The sequence below is a fragment of the Notechis scutatus genome, chromosome 3 (genome assembly GCF_049901735.1).
Source record: "Notechis scutatus isolate UNSWTSFEM ecotype Mainland chromosome 3, rNotScu1.2, whole genome shotgun sequence".
NCBI lineage: Eukaryota > Metazoa > Chordata > Lepidosauria > Squamata > Elapidae > Notechis > Notechis scutatus.
Window position 1 is genome coordinate 150647423 of NC_142011.1, and position 12716 is coordinate 150660138.

Consider the following 12716-nt stretch of genomic DNA (forward strand, 5'->3'; position numbering starts at 1 on the left):
TCACTTTTTCAGTGGCGTTGTAACTTCAGTCAATAAACAAACTGTTGTAAGTCGAGGAATATATATACTGTATAGTCCTTGACATGTATGTATGCATATATATATATGTGTGTGTGTGTGTGTGTATTTGTGTGTGTGTGTTTTGTTCAGAGATATGCCACATTTTTATCTTATTTGGTGTTGTTTTATTTAAAAATGGTATATACCTCTAGGAGGTCCCTGGAATATTGCACATTTTCTATACAAGTAACACTTCACTTGAGGAATGTTGCCACTTCAAAACACCACATAAAACTGTCATATGATACAACTGTGTACATATAAACATACTTCAGACAACTCCATATTATAAAATCACATTATTTAAATATGATTTAAATCTGGAATATGAATAGGAAGACCGTATGAATAATATATATTTTAGTGTGCCCATATATCTGAATACATTTATACCTATAATTGTACATAACACATGCATATACAGACACGCAAGGACATAAAAGACTGCCACTTAAAATAATTTAATACTTTCTATATGTGTGCACACATGCTGAAAATCTAAGTCATATGTAGTAAAATAAAGACAGTGGTTGTAGAATTCATTTTTCTGCATTACTTTCCTTGCATAGAACTTAATAAATCAAATGGCCTTTAATATAAACATGTTCAAGTACTGTGGAATTAAGAACAAGCATCGTTTAATAAAATGGGATTGAAACAATCCCACCTGATGTGATCACATTTTTTGTTTAAAAGTTGAAATACGGGATTAACTATATCGATAATTATCTCATTATATATATACTAGGGGTGTGTAAGAGTTTGTGTACATAGGGAATATATGTAATAAGCGTTTGATAATAGCTACTGTTTAGTTGTTTGGTAAGAAGCTGAAATGAATAACAGACCCGTTAATGAATCAGTCCTATTAGTGGAATAATTGTTTTTATGTGAGTCATTTTTGGCCATTTAGTCTGTCCCCGCATTACACAAGAACTTTGTGCTGATGAGACAATAGTAGACAGTGTGTGCATTTAATATAGAACAGACCATTCTACCGGCTGGGGGAAGTCATGCACCTATACATTGAAGAGGGAGGGCAAAAAGAAAAAGGGGGCTATTTCTCCGGCCTCGCTGCAGTCCGGGTCCTCAAAACGGTCCCCCCGTGGGCCGAAGTCGGACTGAAAGTTTGAGGCTGGCGGGCCCCTTCTGCGGGGCTCGGCCGCCGGGGGTGTAGAGACGCCCCCTCCTTGCTCGCCCGAGTGGAGCTGGCGCAGTGAATCATGTGCAGTTCTTTCCTTATTGCATTCAGCGCGTGGTTTCACCTTCAGGTTGTTGTTTGTCTGTCCTTCTCCAAATCACATCACCTTTAAAACCGAGATAAGGTAAAAATGGGCGCTTGGAAGGACCGTTTCCAAAAGACCCGCTTTGCGGGATATACCTTCTGGGAGGCGGTGCCGCAAGAGAGATCAAAGGGATCCAGGAAAAGGCGGCAGTGTGGGTGGGTGGAGGGGGGAGGAAAGGAGAGATCGAGAAAGAGAGAGAGAGAGAGAGAGAGAGAGAGAAGAGAAATGAGAATCCCTTAATAACCCCCGTGATGGCGCGGGGGGAAACTTGGCGGTTCCAATGAATAATAGTTCACCTCAATCGGGAACCGAGGAGACTTTTGCAGAAGCGATGGCCGGGTGTTCATTCGGAATTAAAAGCTTGTGATTAAAAAAAAAAAAAAAAGAGGGTGAATTGGGTTGCGGGGGGAGAGGCTGCTGGGCTCGGTCTTGTCCCGATCTCTGAACGAAGCTTTCAGCTTTGTACACTTTGTGAAAGGCGCGGGCGGGGTGGGGGTGGGGGGGAGAAGAGAAGGAGGTGCCGTCAAGTCAAATGCCCTCCACCGAGATGGGCCGGGAAAGCCAGCTCCCGGCTTGTCCTTTTTAATATTAAAATACCCGTCTAAGGTAGGTGGACTACTTTTTTTTTTTTTTGCAAGCCTTTGGAGGCTGGGAAGAAGCGGCCGGTCGCCTCCTCAAGGGGCTGGGTTGCGGACCGGGAGCGGGCGAGCCTCCTCCTCCTCCCTCGCCTGGACACTTTTTTAATTTGTTGGTTGGTTTTGTTTTGTTTCTCGAACCGCCAGCTGGAGTGAAGGGCATAGTTTGCCTTGGAAAGTTGAGGGGTGTTTAAAAGAAAAGAAAAGAAAAGGCTGGTTTTATTCCCGCTTTGGAGATATGAAGATATATACAAAGCACCAAACAGCAACCTTGAAGGGCGAGATCCACGGCTGAGTTCTGCCGCTTGGAGGGGTGTTTGAATGTGTATACACGGGAGGGAGAGAAAGAGAGAGAGAGAAAAAAAAAGAGGGGGGGGGAAGATTGCCTAGTGGGGAAAAATAAAAGAGAGAAAGGGAGAGAGAAAAGAGGGAGGAAAGGAGATTTTCCTAGTGGGGAGAGAAAGAGAGAGAGAGAGAGAGGAAAAAGGGAGGGAGGGAAGATTGCCTAGTGGGAGAAAAAAGAGAGAGAAAAGGGAGGGAGGGATTGAGGGAGAATTGCCTAGTGGGGGAAAAAGAAAATAAAAGAGGGAGGAAGGGAGGATTGCCTAGTGGGGGAAAAGAGAGAGAGAGAAATAATGCAGACATGTTGTCCCTCCTTTTCCTCCGCCCCCTCCCATCTCCACCCAGAATTAGCATAAGAGTTGCAACCGTCATTTGAATTAAAAAAAAAAAACACTCTTTCGAGAAAGTTGCGGAAACTTTGTCAGGCTCGGGTCGAGTTAGTCGTTAAGGGCTCCGGAGGGCGAGGAGAAGGGGCGGGGGGAGGGGCAGAGTTGGGGCTTTGCAAGGGGACTGGGTGCAGAAGGTGACAACAGCGGGATGTCCCGTCTCCCTAGTAGGGAGTTGGGTGAATCCCCGCCGCTGAAAGATCTGCCCTCTCTCTTTCTCTCTCTCTCTCTCTTTCACACACACACTCTCGCCCGATCGCTCCCCTCCCTTCCCTCCCCCCCTCTCCTCCCCGCTTTCCCGCGGCCAGCATTTGGGGCTGGAAAGCATGGTGAACCTCGCAGCAGCAGCGGCGGCGGCGGGCGGGGAGGGTTGCTTATCCCATCTATTCCGTTGGGCGGATCAGATCGGTGGTTTCCCCAAAAGCCTTCTGGGCCGGAGAGGTAGCTGCTACCGACGTTTTGTGGTGGCCTCTGGGAGATTTGTGCTCGGTGTTTTATTTAAATCTAGATGCGCTCCCTACCTCTCACGATCCACATTGGCAATCTTAGGCTGGGCTTATATTTGCATGGGTTTGTATTGTGTGTGTGTGTGTATCAGAGGAAAGGGAAAGGGGGGGGGGGGTGTCTAACCTGTGGAATTTGAAATGCAAATCACCGCCTGTGGGAGTTGAGGCAGAACAAATCAGCATTTATCAAGTAGGAAAAAGATTTAATGTCTTCGAAGGCGTGGGGCGAATTCTCTCCCCTATTTGGGGAAAAAGCAGTAGTGGATCCTGACGTCAATCCCTCCTGTGTTGTGTGTGTGTGTGTGTGATATTGTTGTTAATGTCTGATGCGGGTGTATGAAGTGCTTACAGGAAAACAGATTACAAGATTAACATCTGCTAACATGATCGTTTATCTCCTGCCAAAAATAGGTCAGTCCACTCCTTTCTTAAGGAAGTACAATGACTGGCACATGCTTAAATAACGAAATTAGACTAATGAGTCCATACGTTAAATGGAGGGGAAGGTAGGGGCTTTCCAATCCAACTGGGCTACTGTTAAAAAATAATACTGAATTTGAAGAGAGCAATATAAGGTTAAAGCTTTCAACAGAGCAGTAAAGCCTCCTCTCTCTCTATGCCACCAGCCTTTCCTCCTCCTCCTCCCCCCACAACCTCCTACTGAAACTCTATGAATATTTTCCATCTCTGGTGCTATTGGTTAAGGCGATCAACTCCTACCATGAACATGGATGTTTCTTTCCTAAACTTTTTTTTTTAAGTGAGGGGAAAGGAGAAGAAGGGGATAATTAAGTGGCAAAGAAGAAATGGGTGAAATGATGCTGTTTAGCTTAGTCCTGCCCTCTAGGAGAGACTGGCAGCCTCGCCCTCCAATCATCAGTTCTCACCTCTTCCTGTGTTTGCATTGCAACTCCAACATTTCGGGCTGGAAGAGCTCTTCCCTTGTATTTTCTACATGCTTCTTCTGCCTTTGTTGGGCTAGGCGCCAGAATCCAGATAGGTAAACGATACCTTCGCCCAGCCGCACCACCCATCTGCTGTCAACCAAAATTCAGTCCTGAAACCAGAACTGATCGTGAATAGAATTGTCATAAGGTGGTGGTTTCAAGTATCAAGCTGAGATCTGGGGGAGGCGAGGAAGTATAGAATATAGAATGATCTGTCGGTGTGTTTGAACAATGTAGCAGACTTGCTTATCTTGGGGGGTTGGGGGAGAGTGAGGAGAGTGTCCAAAAAATACACCCATTGCGACTTCAAGAATGTGATTATTTATATCCATTTAAGAGTCATTGCTATAAAAGGACTTTTTAATGTGTGGCAGGATCACACTGAATCTATAACACAATAGGGGGTTGAGTTCTTCATGGTTTTCAAAGGAAACTACTGTGTAACAATCCCCCCCCCCCCTCTATAGCTCACTGGATAATGCAGCATCCTGTTAATCCTTTTTTTTTTGCACTGATTAGATTTTTAAATTATCACAAACATAACTTTAGACAAAAAGAAATACTTAGAAGTTCATTTCAGAAAATGTCAGACCTAACTGTTCTGGTACAAAAGAACGACTAGTGGCCAACATATTTCATGAATGCTATGAATAATTATCATTTCTTTACCACACAATAAGCACATTCAGTAACTAAAGAGCTGGAAAGCTCTCTGCCTGTCATGGATCTGGCCCTGTTCTTTTACTTAAGAAATGCCTCCCTTTGTCATTCCATCCGTTTTCCCCAATATCAATATTATAACAAGTTTCTGGCTTCAGATCATGAACATATTGTCTGTTAGTATGTACTGTACAGAGGGTTTGGGGCAAAAGAGATTGCCGTGTTTTTAAGGTGAAATGCTTGATTTCTTGCTGGCTTTTTATCTTCTACGTTGGGATAAAGGGGTGGGATGGACAATTCAAGAACTAAATGCAACCTTTTGTGTTGAAGCCAACTGCCCACTTCACTCTGGAGATGATCAGAACTATTTCTTGTTAGAGAGAAATCTGAGCATGTTCAAAGAGAGTCCTTTATGCTCTGGCCATGTGCCACATACTTTAATTCATAGCTGATGCACTAAATGAGTTAACTAGCAAAGAGTTTTTCATTAACTCACTTGGCAGCCATATATTTAAATTTTAAGAGGACAGAATACCTCAGTAGGAACATTTAGCTATTCAGTTACATAGTTTTAGAATTAGATTTGTTTTTAAGCTATTTCCTCATACGCCTTTTCTTTAATTTCAGGCAAATGTGTGTGCAATGGGTGAGGCAGTGTACCAGCATTATTGTTCAGCAGCTTTTTGTATATGCAAGCAATAATTTAATAGAAGACTTGTTCCTTGAATTTCTGGGTTGCTAGTCCCCTTTGTTTACTAGCACTGGATTACATTTACAATTACATATTATGGAATCAGTAAAAGTATTTTAGAAAAAGTAAACTCGACCTTAGCATAAAGCCTTCATATTTGGTTGCTTTCATGTTTGACAGTATAGCTTGCTTTGTGTGTTTATTTGTAAATTAGCTGTGGTTGTGCTTTTGAAAGGAAATCTACTGAAATTGGTGGTACAGACTTCTGAGTATATATTGAGTCAACTTGCATAAATTGATTCCTTTTGTGATGCAAAAGGAAACTTGTCTTGACTGTCCATGCATCTGAAAAAAATATCTCTTTTGTTTTTGCTCAAAAGTGAGCAAAGGAGTTAGATGGGTTCAAAGGTCTATTCACAGCATGTTTAACTTGAAATAATTCCCTCTTGCCTTCTTTTCGAAGTTACTTGCATAGAAAGTGGCAGCTGAAAGTATAGTCAATTCTCTTGACTACTCAGAATAGAACAGAATTCTTTATTGTCCAACTGTGATTGGTCACACAAGGAATTTGTCTCCGGTGCATAAGCTCACAGTGTACACATAAACAGCAAGTAATAGGTCATAATAAAGTAATAGATATAAGCTCTATTGAGTTAGAGTGATCTTACTTCCAGATAACTGCGTTTTACTCAAATACATTGGATGAAAGTCCTAAATATCAGTCCTCTATATCCTTACCTGGGAGTTAATCTTATTTTAAGCACAACAGGTCTTATTCAGGACAGATAATTGTACATTGTCTCTTATTATTATTTCAAACAATTACAAGGTGGTCAAAGTCCAAATGCTCTTTGGGGTGAGGGATGGCAAACAACATTTGACTTTTACTGTGCTAGTATTGCAACTGGAAAACCGAAGCATGTCTGGAGTGATACTGGGTGTGTGTGTGTGTGTGTAATTGGTTGCCGTCTTGCATTTGTGTCAGTTTGTATTTTATGCCAAGAAGACCATGAGTGTGTTCTGGAAAAAGCTCAAAGAAATCAGGCTAATCAGGCAGAAGATGGTTACGGAAGGAGCTATTTTGAGCAGGGCTTATTGCTGTAAGGGCTGCCCGTACCTGTGAAGGAAGGAAGGCCACCCCCTGTTTTTGTTGTCTCTTCCCCCCCACACACAACCTTTCCAACCGCTTGTTGCTATATGTGTGTTAGTCGACAAAAGGGAGGAGGCAGCAGTGAGGCACAGAGAGGAGGAGTCTCCCTGGCCAGGCGTCCCTTCTACTCAGTTGTTTTCTTCCCTTTTTCATCTCACCAGACGTCACACAGCCGTGTAACTGTAATACAAGAAGTGAAAGAGGCTGAGAGAACAGGCTCAACTTCTAACCCTGAACAAAGGCAAAAAGGATTTGTCAAGGCACTACCTCGCTCTCTCTTTCCCCCGCCTCCCCCCCAAAAAAAAGTGGAGGTGGAGAAAAGCTACCGCCTGGGATAATCAGACCAGGCTCACTTTCTGAGGGAGGAGAAGCAGCTTTCGAGGCTACAGGGCTGTCCTCTTGGATTATGTGGGGCTCTGCCTGGAGAAGTCCTGACTCCGAAGGTAATTGCTCTTCTGTGTTCAACTTTGGTTCGGTTATTATTGAAGGCAAGGCAGAAAAGGGAGCGTTGTAAGGGGTGATGGCATTCCAGGATCTAGGGGAAGGAGAAATATGTGTCATATGTTTGTGTGTATCTGTATCTGTAAATCTCCATGCTTGGGCTGTTTCATCATTCCAGGGCAACTGGAAGGCTTTCCTTCTGTTGTGGGAAAAGGGTTTTTTTTAAAAAAAAGACCATCTCAGATCTTCAGGAAATATAACTTTAGCAGAAATCCAGATGTGTTTCTTGGGTGTGAGATTCAGGCAGCCCAGCCCTAGCTTAACAAAAGAGGCAGGGATGCAACCTGAATTCCAGTTCTCATTTCATTTCTTGTTTTTAATTTAAGGCAGGTGGGGGGCAGTTCTGCATTTCGATACCACTTTGAATTGGAGAAAAATCACTAATGATCTGCTATCACTTAGAAATTTTGGTGAAATCGGGGGCGTTTGCACATTATTGGTCAGGATTTTATGGCACTTAAGAGTATAAAAGTTGAAATCTGGCTTTAACATTCAATATTCAAGCAGAGTAAACGAGAACTACACTGAAAGCTGAAACAGACAAAATAAAATAAAGGTAATATAAACCAGGATAAATATCATTCTGAAATATAAGTATTTTATTAAATATGCATGCATTGTTTTTTTCATTGTGTGTGCATTTATGGAAGGAGGGGAAAAGCCTGTTTAGCAAGGTTTAGTTCCTTTTCTGTCAATAGCACATTTAATTGAATTGTATCAAAATCAGAAATGTGTCCTGTTGAAACTTGTACATATGTAATTGAATGCTTTTCATCAGATTGCTGAGACAGGGGAGAAATTATATTTATGTTTGGGTTTGCTAATAAATTAGAAAGCAGGACTGCATGGGAACACTTGTTGTATAATTAGGATTACAGCCCAGTTACTTAAGAAGACATCTTTAGTTTTAAAAGAATAACTGCCATAGCCATCTTGAGTAAGCTGTGAGTAATAAAGTGTTCTTTGGTTTTGTTTGTTTTACTTTGAGTCATTAGATTGGGTATAACTTTATTTAGGCATAGACAATATGAAAGCTCCCTAGTAAAATTTGCTTATTCATTTGAAGGATTTTAATTGTTGAATTTGTTAGCTCAGTTTTCTCCTAATTGGCACCTCCACGTATGTTGGATTTTGGCTGGGAATGCTTGGAAATGAACTCCAACTCATCTGGATTGATTGCATTGAAAGGATTCTTTTTTTAAAAAAAAATTCAGAATCTGAATATTTTGGGTATTTTAAAATATAACTTCACAAGTTTAAATAAATCTTAAATGCAAGTTGACAATAGAAGATTAAGTATATTTAGAAACTTCTTGGGGATGCCCATGCCCACACACAGACTGTTAAAAAATATAAATAGTCTGCTGAATCAAAACAAAACTCTAACATCCCTTTCCTATGGTGACCAACCACATGTGTGTGCCCCATGAAAATTCTGAATGCTTACTTAAAATAAACCTGCATTATTTTTTTGATACACTGCATTTGAATATGGAGGTTTTATAACTAGGGTAGGCCACGTATGTACATCAACATCATTGCACCTTTGTCCTATGTGATGCCATCTTGAAAGTTACACTATTAAAAATATTTTAATTTTTAAAATTAAAACAAATGATTGGGAACTGTTATGAACACTTTGAACTTCTGTCACTGATTTCTTTCAGGATGCTCTTGTGTCTCTTTGATAAGTACTTGGGTAGCACAGATGGTCAGCTATTAGGCCTGCTTTCACATGCAGCATATCTAACCACACAAAATTAAAATGTAAGGAAGAGAGGGTGTACTTTATTATTTCTGAACCTTTAGACAAGGTTTAGAATAGGAATTGAGTAATTGGAGCAGTGTTTTGGCAACTTTAAGATAAGTGGACTTCAACTCCCAGAATTCCCTTAACCAGGCATGTTAGCTGCGGAATTCTGGGAGCTGAAGTGCATGCATCTTAAAGTTGCCCAAATTGAGAAACACTGAATAGGGATGATCCAGAAGCAAAACTTTGCATGATTCAGGCAGTAAAAAGAGGGAGCAGTGACATCAGATCTGGGCAGGTTTACAGTGGGAAAAGGGAGGGCCAATAACTAGAAGGGACATTGGATGAGTGATCTTGATGCAGAGAGAAAAAAATATGTGACTAAATGGAATGTGTCAGGACTATGGGATCTGAGAGTTTGTGAAGGCGATCTTGAATATGGCAACTGTGGAACCAATAGTAAGCAGAGGCAGAAACTGGTAGTTTTCTCAGAATGAAGAAGCAAGGGCGTGTCCTTTCTTCAATATTATTTTAATTTTGTCTAGATTTTTTTTTGCTCATTTCTGAAAATTCCATCACTATAGATGGTATAATAACACATCTAGGTAGGGGACATAAAGTCTTAGTGGCTCTTCCTCTCATACTGTAATTATTAAAGCATTTTAAGGAAACAGGAAAAAAAGTAAAAAAAATAAGGTTATCAAGAGGTTTATCAAGACAAAGAGACTGATAGATTGTTTTGAAATTTAAATTTAGCAGTTGCTGACACTGACATATACTGAGTTGGAATATTCTTACCATTTTCCAAAACATCTTTTCCTGGTACTGCGTGGAACTTATCTTGTTCAATTTTATTTTCCCATTAGTCTTCAGGACTTGCAGATGTAGAAGGTTCACTGTTTCCTGAAGGAATGTCAGCTTTTGGCATATTCAAACTAACTTCAGTGAGAGTCAAGGCTAAAATATCCTTTATTATAGATTTGATATCTAGCTGTACTTTTTTGCATTCTGGCTGATCTTCATGACCAAATGCCATCTGCATCAGCTCAAATTGAGTCTTCATTCTTTGGTTCAAATTGCATGCTCAAAGCAGACATTCCACAATTGTAGCCCCATTTAAGTAGATGTGAAACCCTACTTTTGCATGTAAATATTTAGAATTGTGCCTGTTCAATACCCTACTCAGATGAAATTCTTAAATTGATTTATTTAGCATTTCGGTTTGGAGAGTTTTTTGTGCAAAAAGAAAACCAACAAAAGCAAGAATTTGTTTGCATTAAAGACCAGCCAATTTTAATATCTCAGAGGAGTAATCTTTTAGAATGAGTTTTATGTATAGGTTTCTGTAGGATTAAAGGTCAACTATTCAGTACTACCGATGAAGGGGACATTTTTGCCTGATAATGCTGATTGGGGAGCAGGAACCAGATGTTCCTTTTCAACTCCTACACTATCCTGGTGAGCCTCTGACTTGTTCCACTCTATTGCAAGAAGTAGTGAAGGTTTCTGCATCTCTATCATAAGAAGTATGAAGAAACTGCAGATAATTCTGACATGCAAGAAATTCCAGGAAGTTTTAGGTCACCCTTACTTTAAGTATCATTAACTTTACCTGATACATAAGCATTCTTGACTCATAAACATTCTTAATTCCCTGCATATTTTTCCAAGTAGAATTTGTTTCTTATATTGAAATATTATCTGCCAATTGCATACAGTTAACTGTTTATGTTTATAATAAAAGTAATACCCTAAAAAGAATTGTGGGATTTTTTTGGTTGCATTTTTATTAAGAATTGTTTGAAAAATTATAAAAAGAGAAAAGGAAAAAAGAAAAGAAAAATATAACAAGAAATGAATAAATGGGGAATTTATGCATCATAGAATTACTGTAGGTTGAATAAAAATTTCAGTATTCCTTGGTCTCTTGCTGAAGTTGGGAGAGGAGAAGGGAGGAGGGAAAGAATTTTAAGCTTGTGTCAATCACAAATGAAGACTATAAATGCACACTTAACCTGCTACTGTGTTGGCTAGATCTAGGTTTCTAGGCAGTTGCTATAATGGGTGTCTTGATATTAAAACTGCTAAGTGGCTGCATTTGCTCATTGCATTAAGCTACAGGTTTTCTAATCATTTCAGGATTGGTGGGCACATTTAAAATTTGGAAAACGTTGTGAATGCTGTGCTGGAGCAACTTGTCTATTGATAACAATAGTTATCCTAGGGCATAGTTTTAAAAAGCTGATTTTCTGGAATTTTAAAAGTTTTATAGCAGGCTGCTTCTCTGGTTCTCCCTGTTTTTGAGGAGCAATTGACCAGACAAACCAAATGTTTGGTTCACAAACATATTTTTGGAAATGAAGCTGATTTTTGTAGTTTATTGCTTTCTGTTACAGTACACCGGCTTTCCATATCTCATTTTACACCTACTAAGCTTTTTGCTTTCTTAAACATATACTAATATAGTACTATATTAGTATATGTTTAAGTAGTTAATTAAAATAGGTTTTCTATAGACACATTGGTCATATTGGATGATACCATAACTGGGTTCCCACAGTATGCTTAGTTAAAACCAAACTGTATGCTTAGTTAAAACCAAACTGCATTGTGACAATGCAGTGCATAAACCCAGCAAGTGAATAATGCTTCATTTTTATGAAAAAAAAGAGCTCAGCATGATGTCCAGATGCCAGTAAAATTTACTAAGGCTACTGATCATTGCAACACAAATTAAAACCACAGATCAAAAACAATTATGCCCACTTTCCAAATCTTTACTTGCCTTGTTGCCTTGAACTCTCAGCTCTCGCCTTCAATTCTGAATTGTGACAGTCATTAATTCACTTCACACCTTGGTTTCTTCATTTACCATCCGTGAAATTTGAATTACTTGACATTGGAGAAGGCGTGAGCTTATCCCCAGATGCAAAAATGCTTCCTTTAGCCCTTCTGTGGTTCTGTTTTCCTTGGCTAGATGAGAATGCCAATTCTTTGAAGAACTTTTTAGTCAGTGGAATTGAGCCAGAAAATTCAGAACTCTTGTTCCTGAGGAGGAAAAATAGTTTTTCACTACCTTTTCACTACCTCAGATATAAACACCTGCTAAAATAAATAATACTATATTCTAACTGTTGTTTGACTTCTGACTCTTCCATATATGTATTCTTACAGTCCTTATGGGATCAGGAATGGGTATGAATCTGGGCGTCTGTCCAAATGGTCATAGGATTTTTGAATGTACTTCTTGATGTCATCCAACTGAATGAGTATCAAGAAACCACCTAGTGTGTGTTCATGCACATTGCTGAATGCAACCTGTGCAAATAGGTTCTTTTTTCTGACTTGGATTATCCATATAGATTATATCCCTCTGAATACCCAAATAATGCAATCTTGCTTGCTTCTCCATGCATATAGTACTTGGTGTCCCATGGAAGACTGAAGAGTGAGTAGTTCTTTTGTTGTTAACCGTTAAGTTAACTGTGCCAGTCAATTGCACAAGCTTCTGTTGTGTTGGCATGTAATCCCATTTTCCTCAAAGTAGTAAGCCAGTTTGAGATCTGTTTGTTATTTTATTGACACTTGTCTTCTATTACCATCTAAGGACAGTAGAGTCTGTCTATTTTAGTCCTCTAAGAATTGGTTCAAATATCATGACAACTGTTTTAATCGCGGCAATAACTGCTCATCTGAGAATTTGTGCAAGCATGATCACATGATTACAGTACATATGTAAAATACAGGGGAGGGTAATGAAAACCATTGGGACACAAGAAGCTGCTGCTTTTGAAAAAAATTG

General features: G+C 39.8%; 1 protein-coding gene across 6 annotated transcripts in view; it reads left to right on the forward strand.

Moving 5' to 3' along the window:
- The first annotated feature begins 1230 nt into the window (after positions 1-1230).
- ZNF516 (zinc finger protein 516) overlaps positions 1231-12716 on the forward strand; it is a 127931-nt gene continuing 116445 nt past the window's right edge. For 4 of the 6 annotated variants that reach the window (XR_015748848.1, XR_015748849.1, XM_026669917.2 and 1 more), the window contains exon 1: positions 6797-7106. The gene's annotated coding sequence lies outside the window, so the exon portion shown is untranslated. Of the gene's footprint in view, positions 1386-6796; positions 7107-12716 lie in introns of those variants that run through there. The other 2 variants (XM_026669916.2, XM_087961453.1) reach the window with 1 other exon arrangement.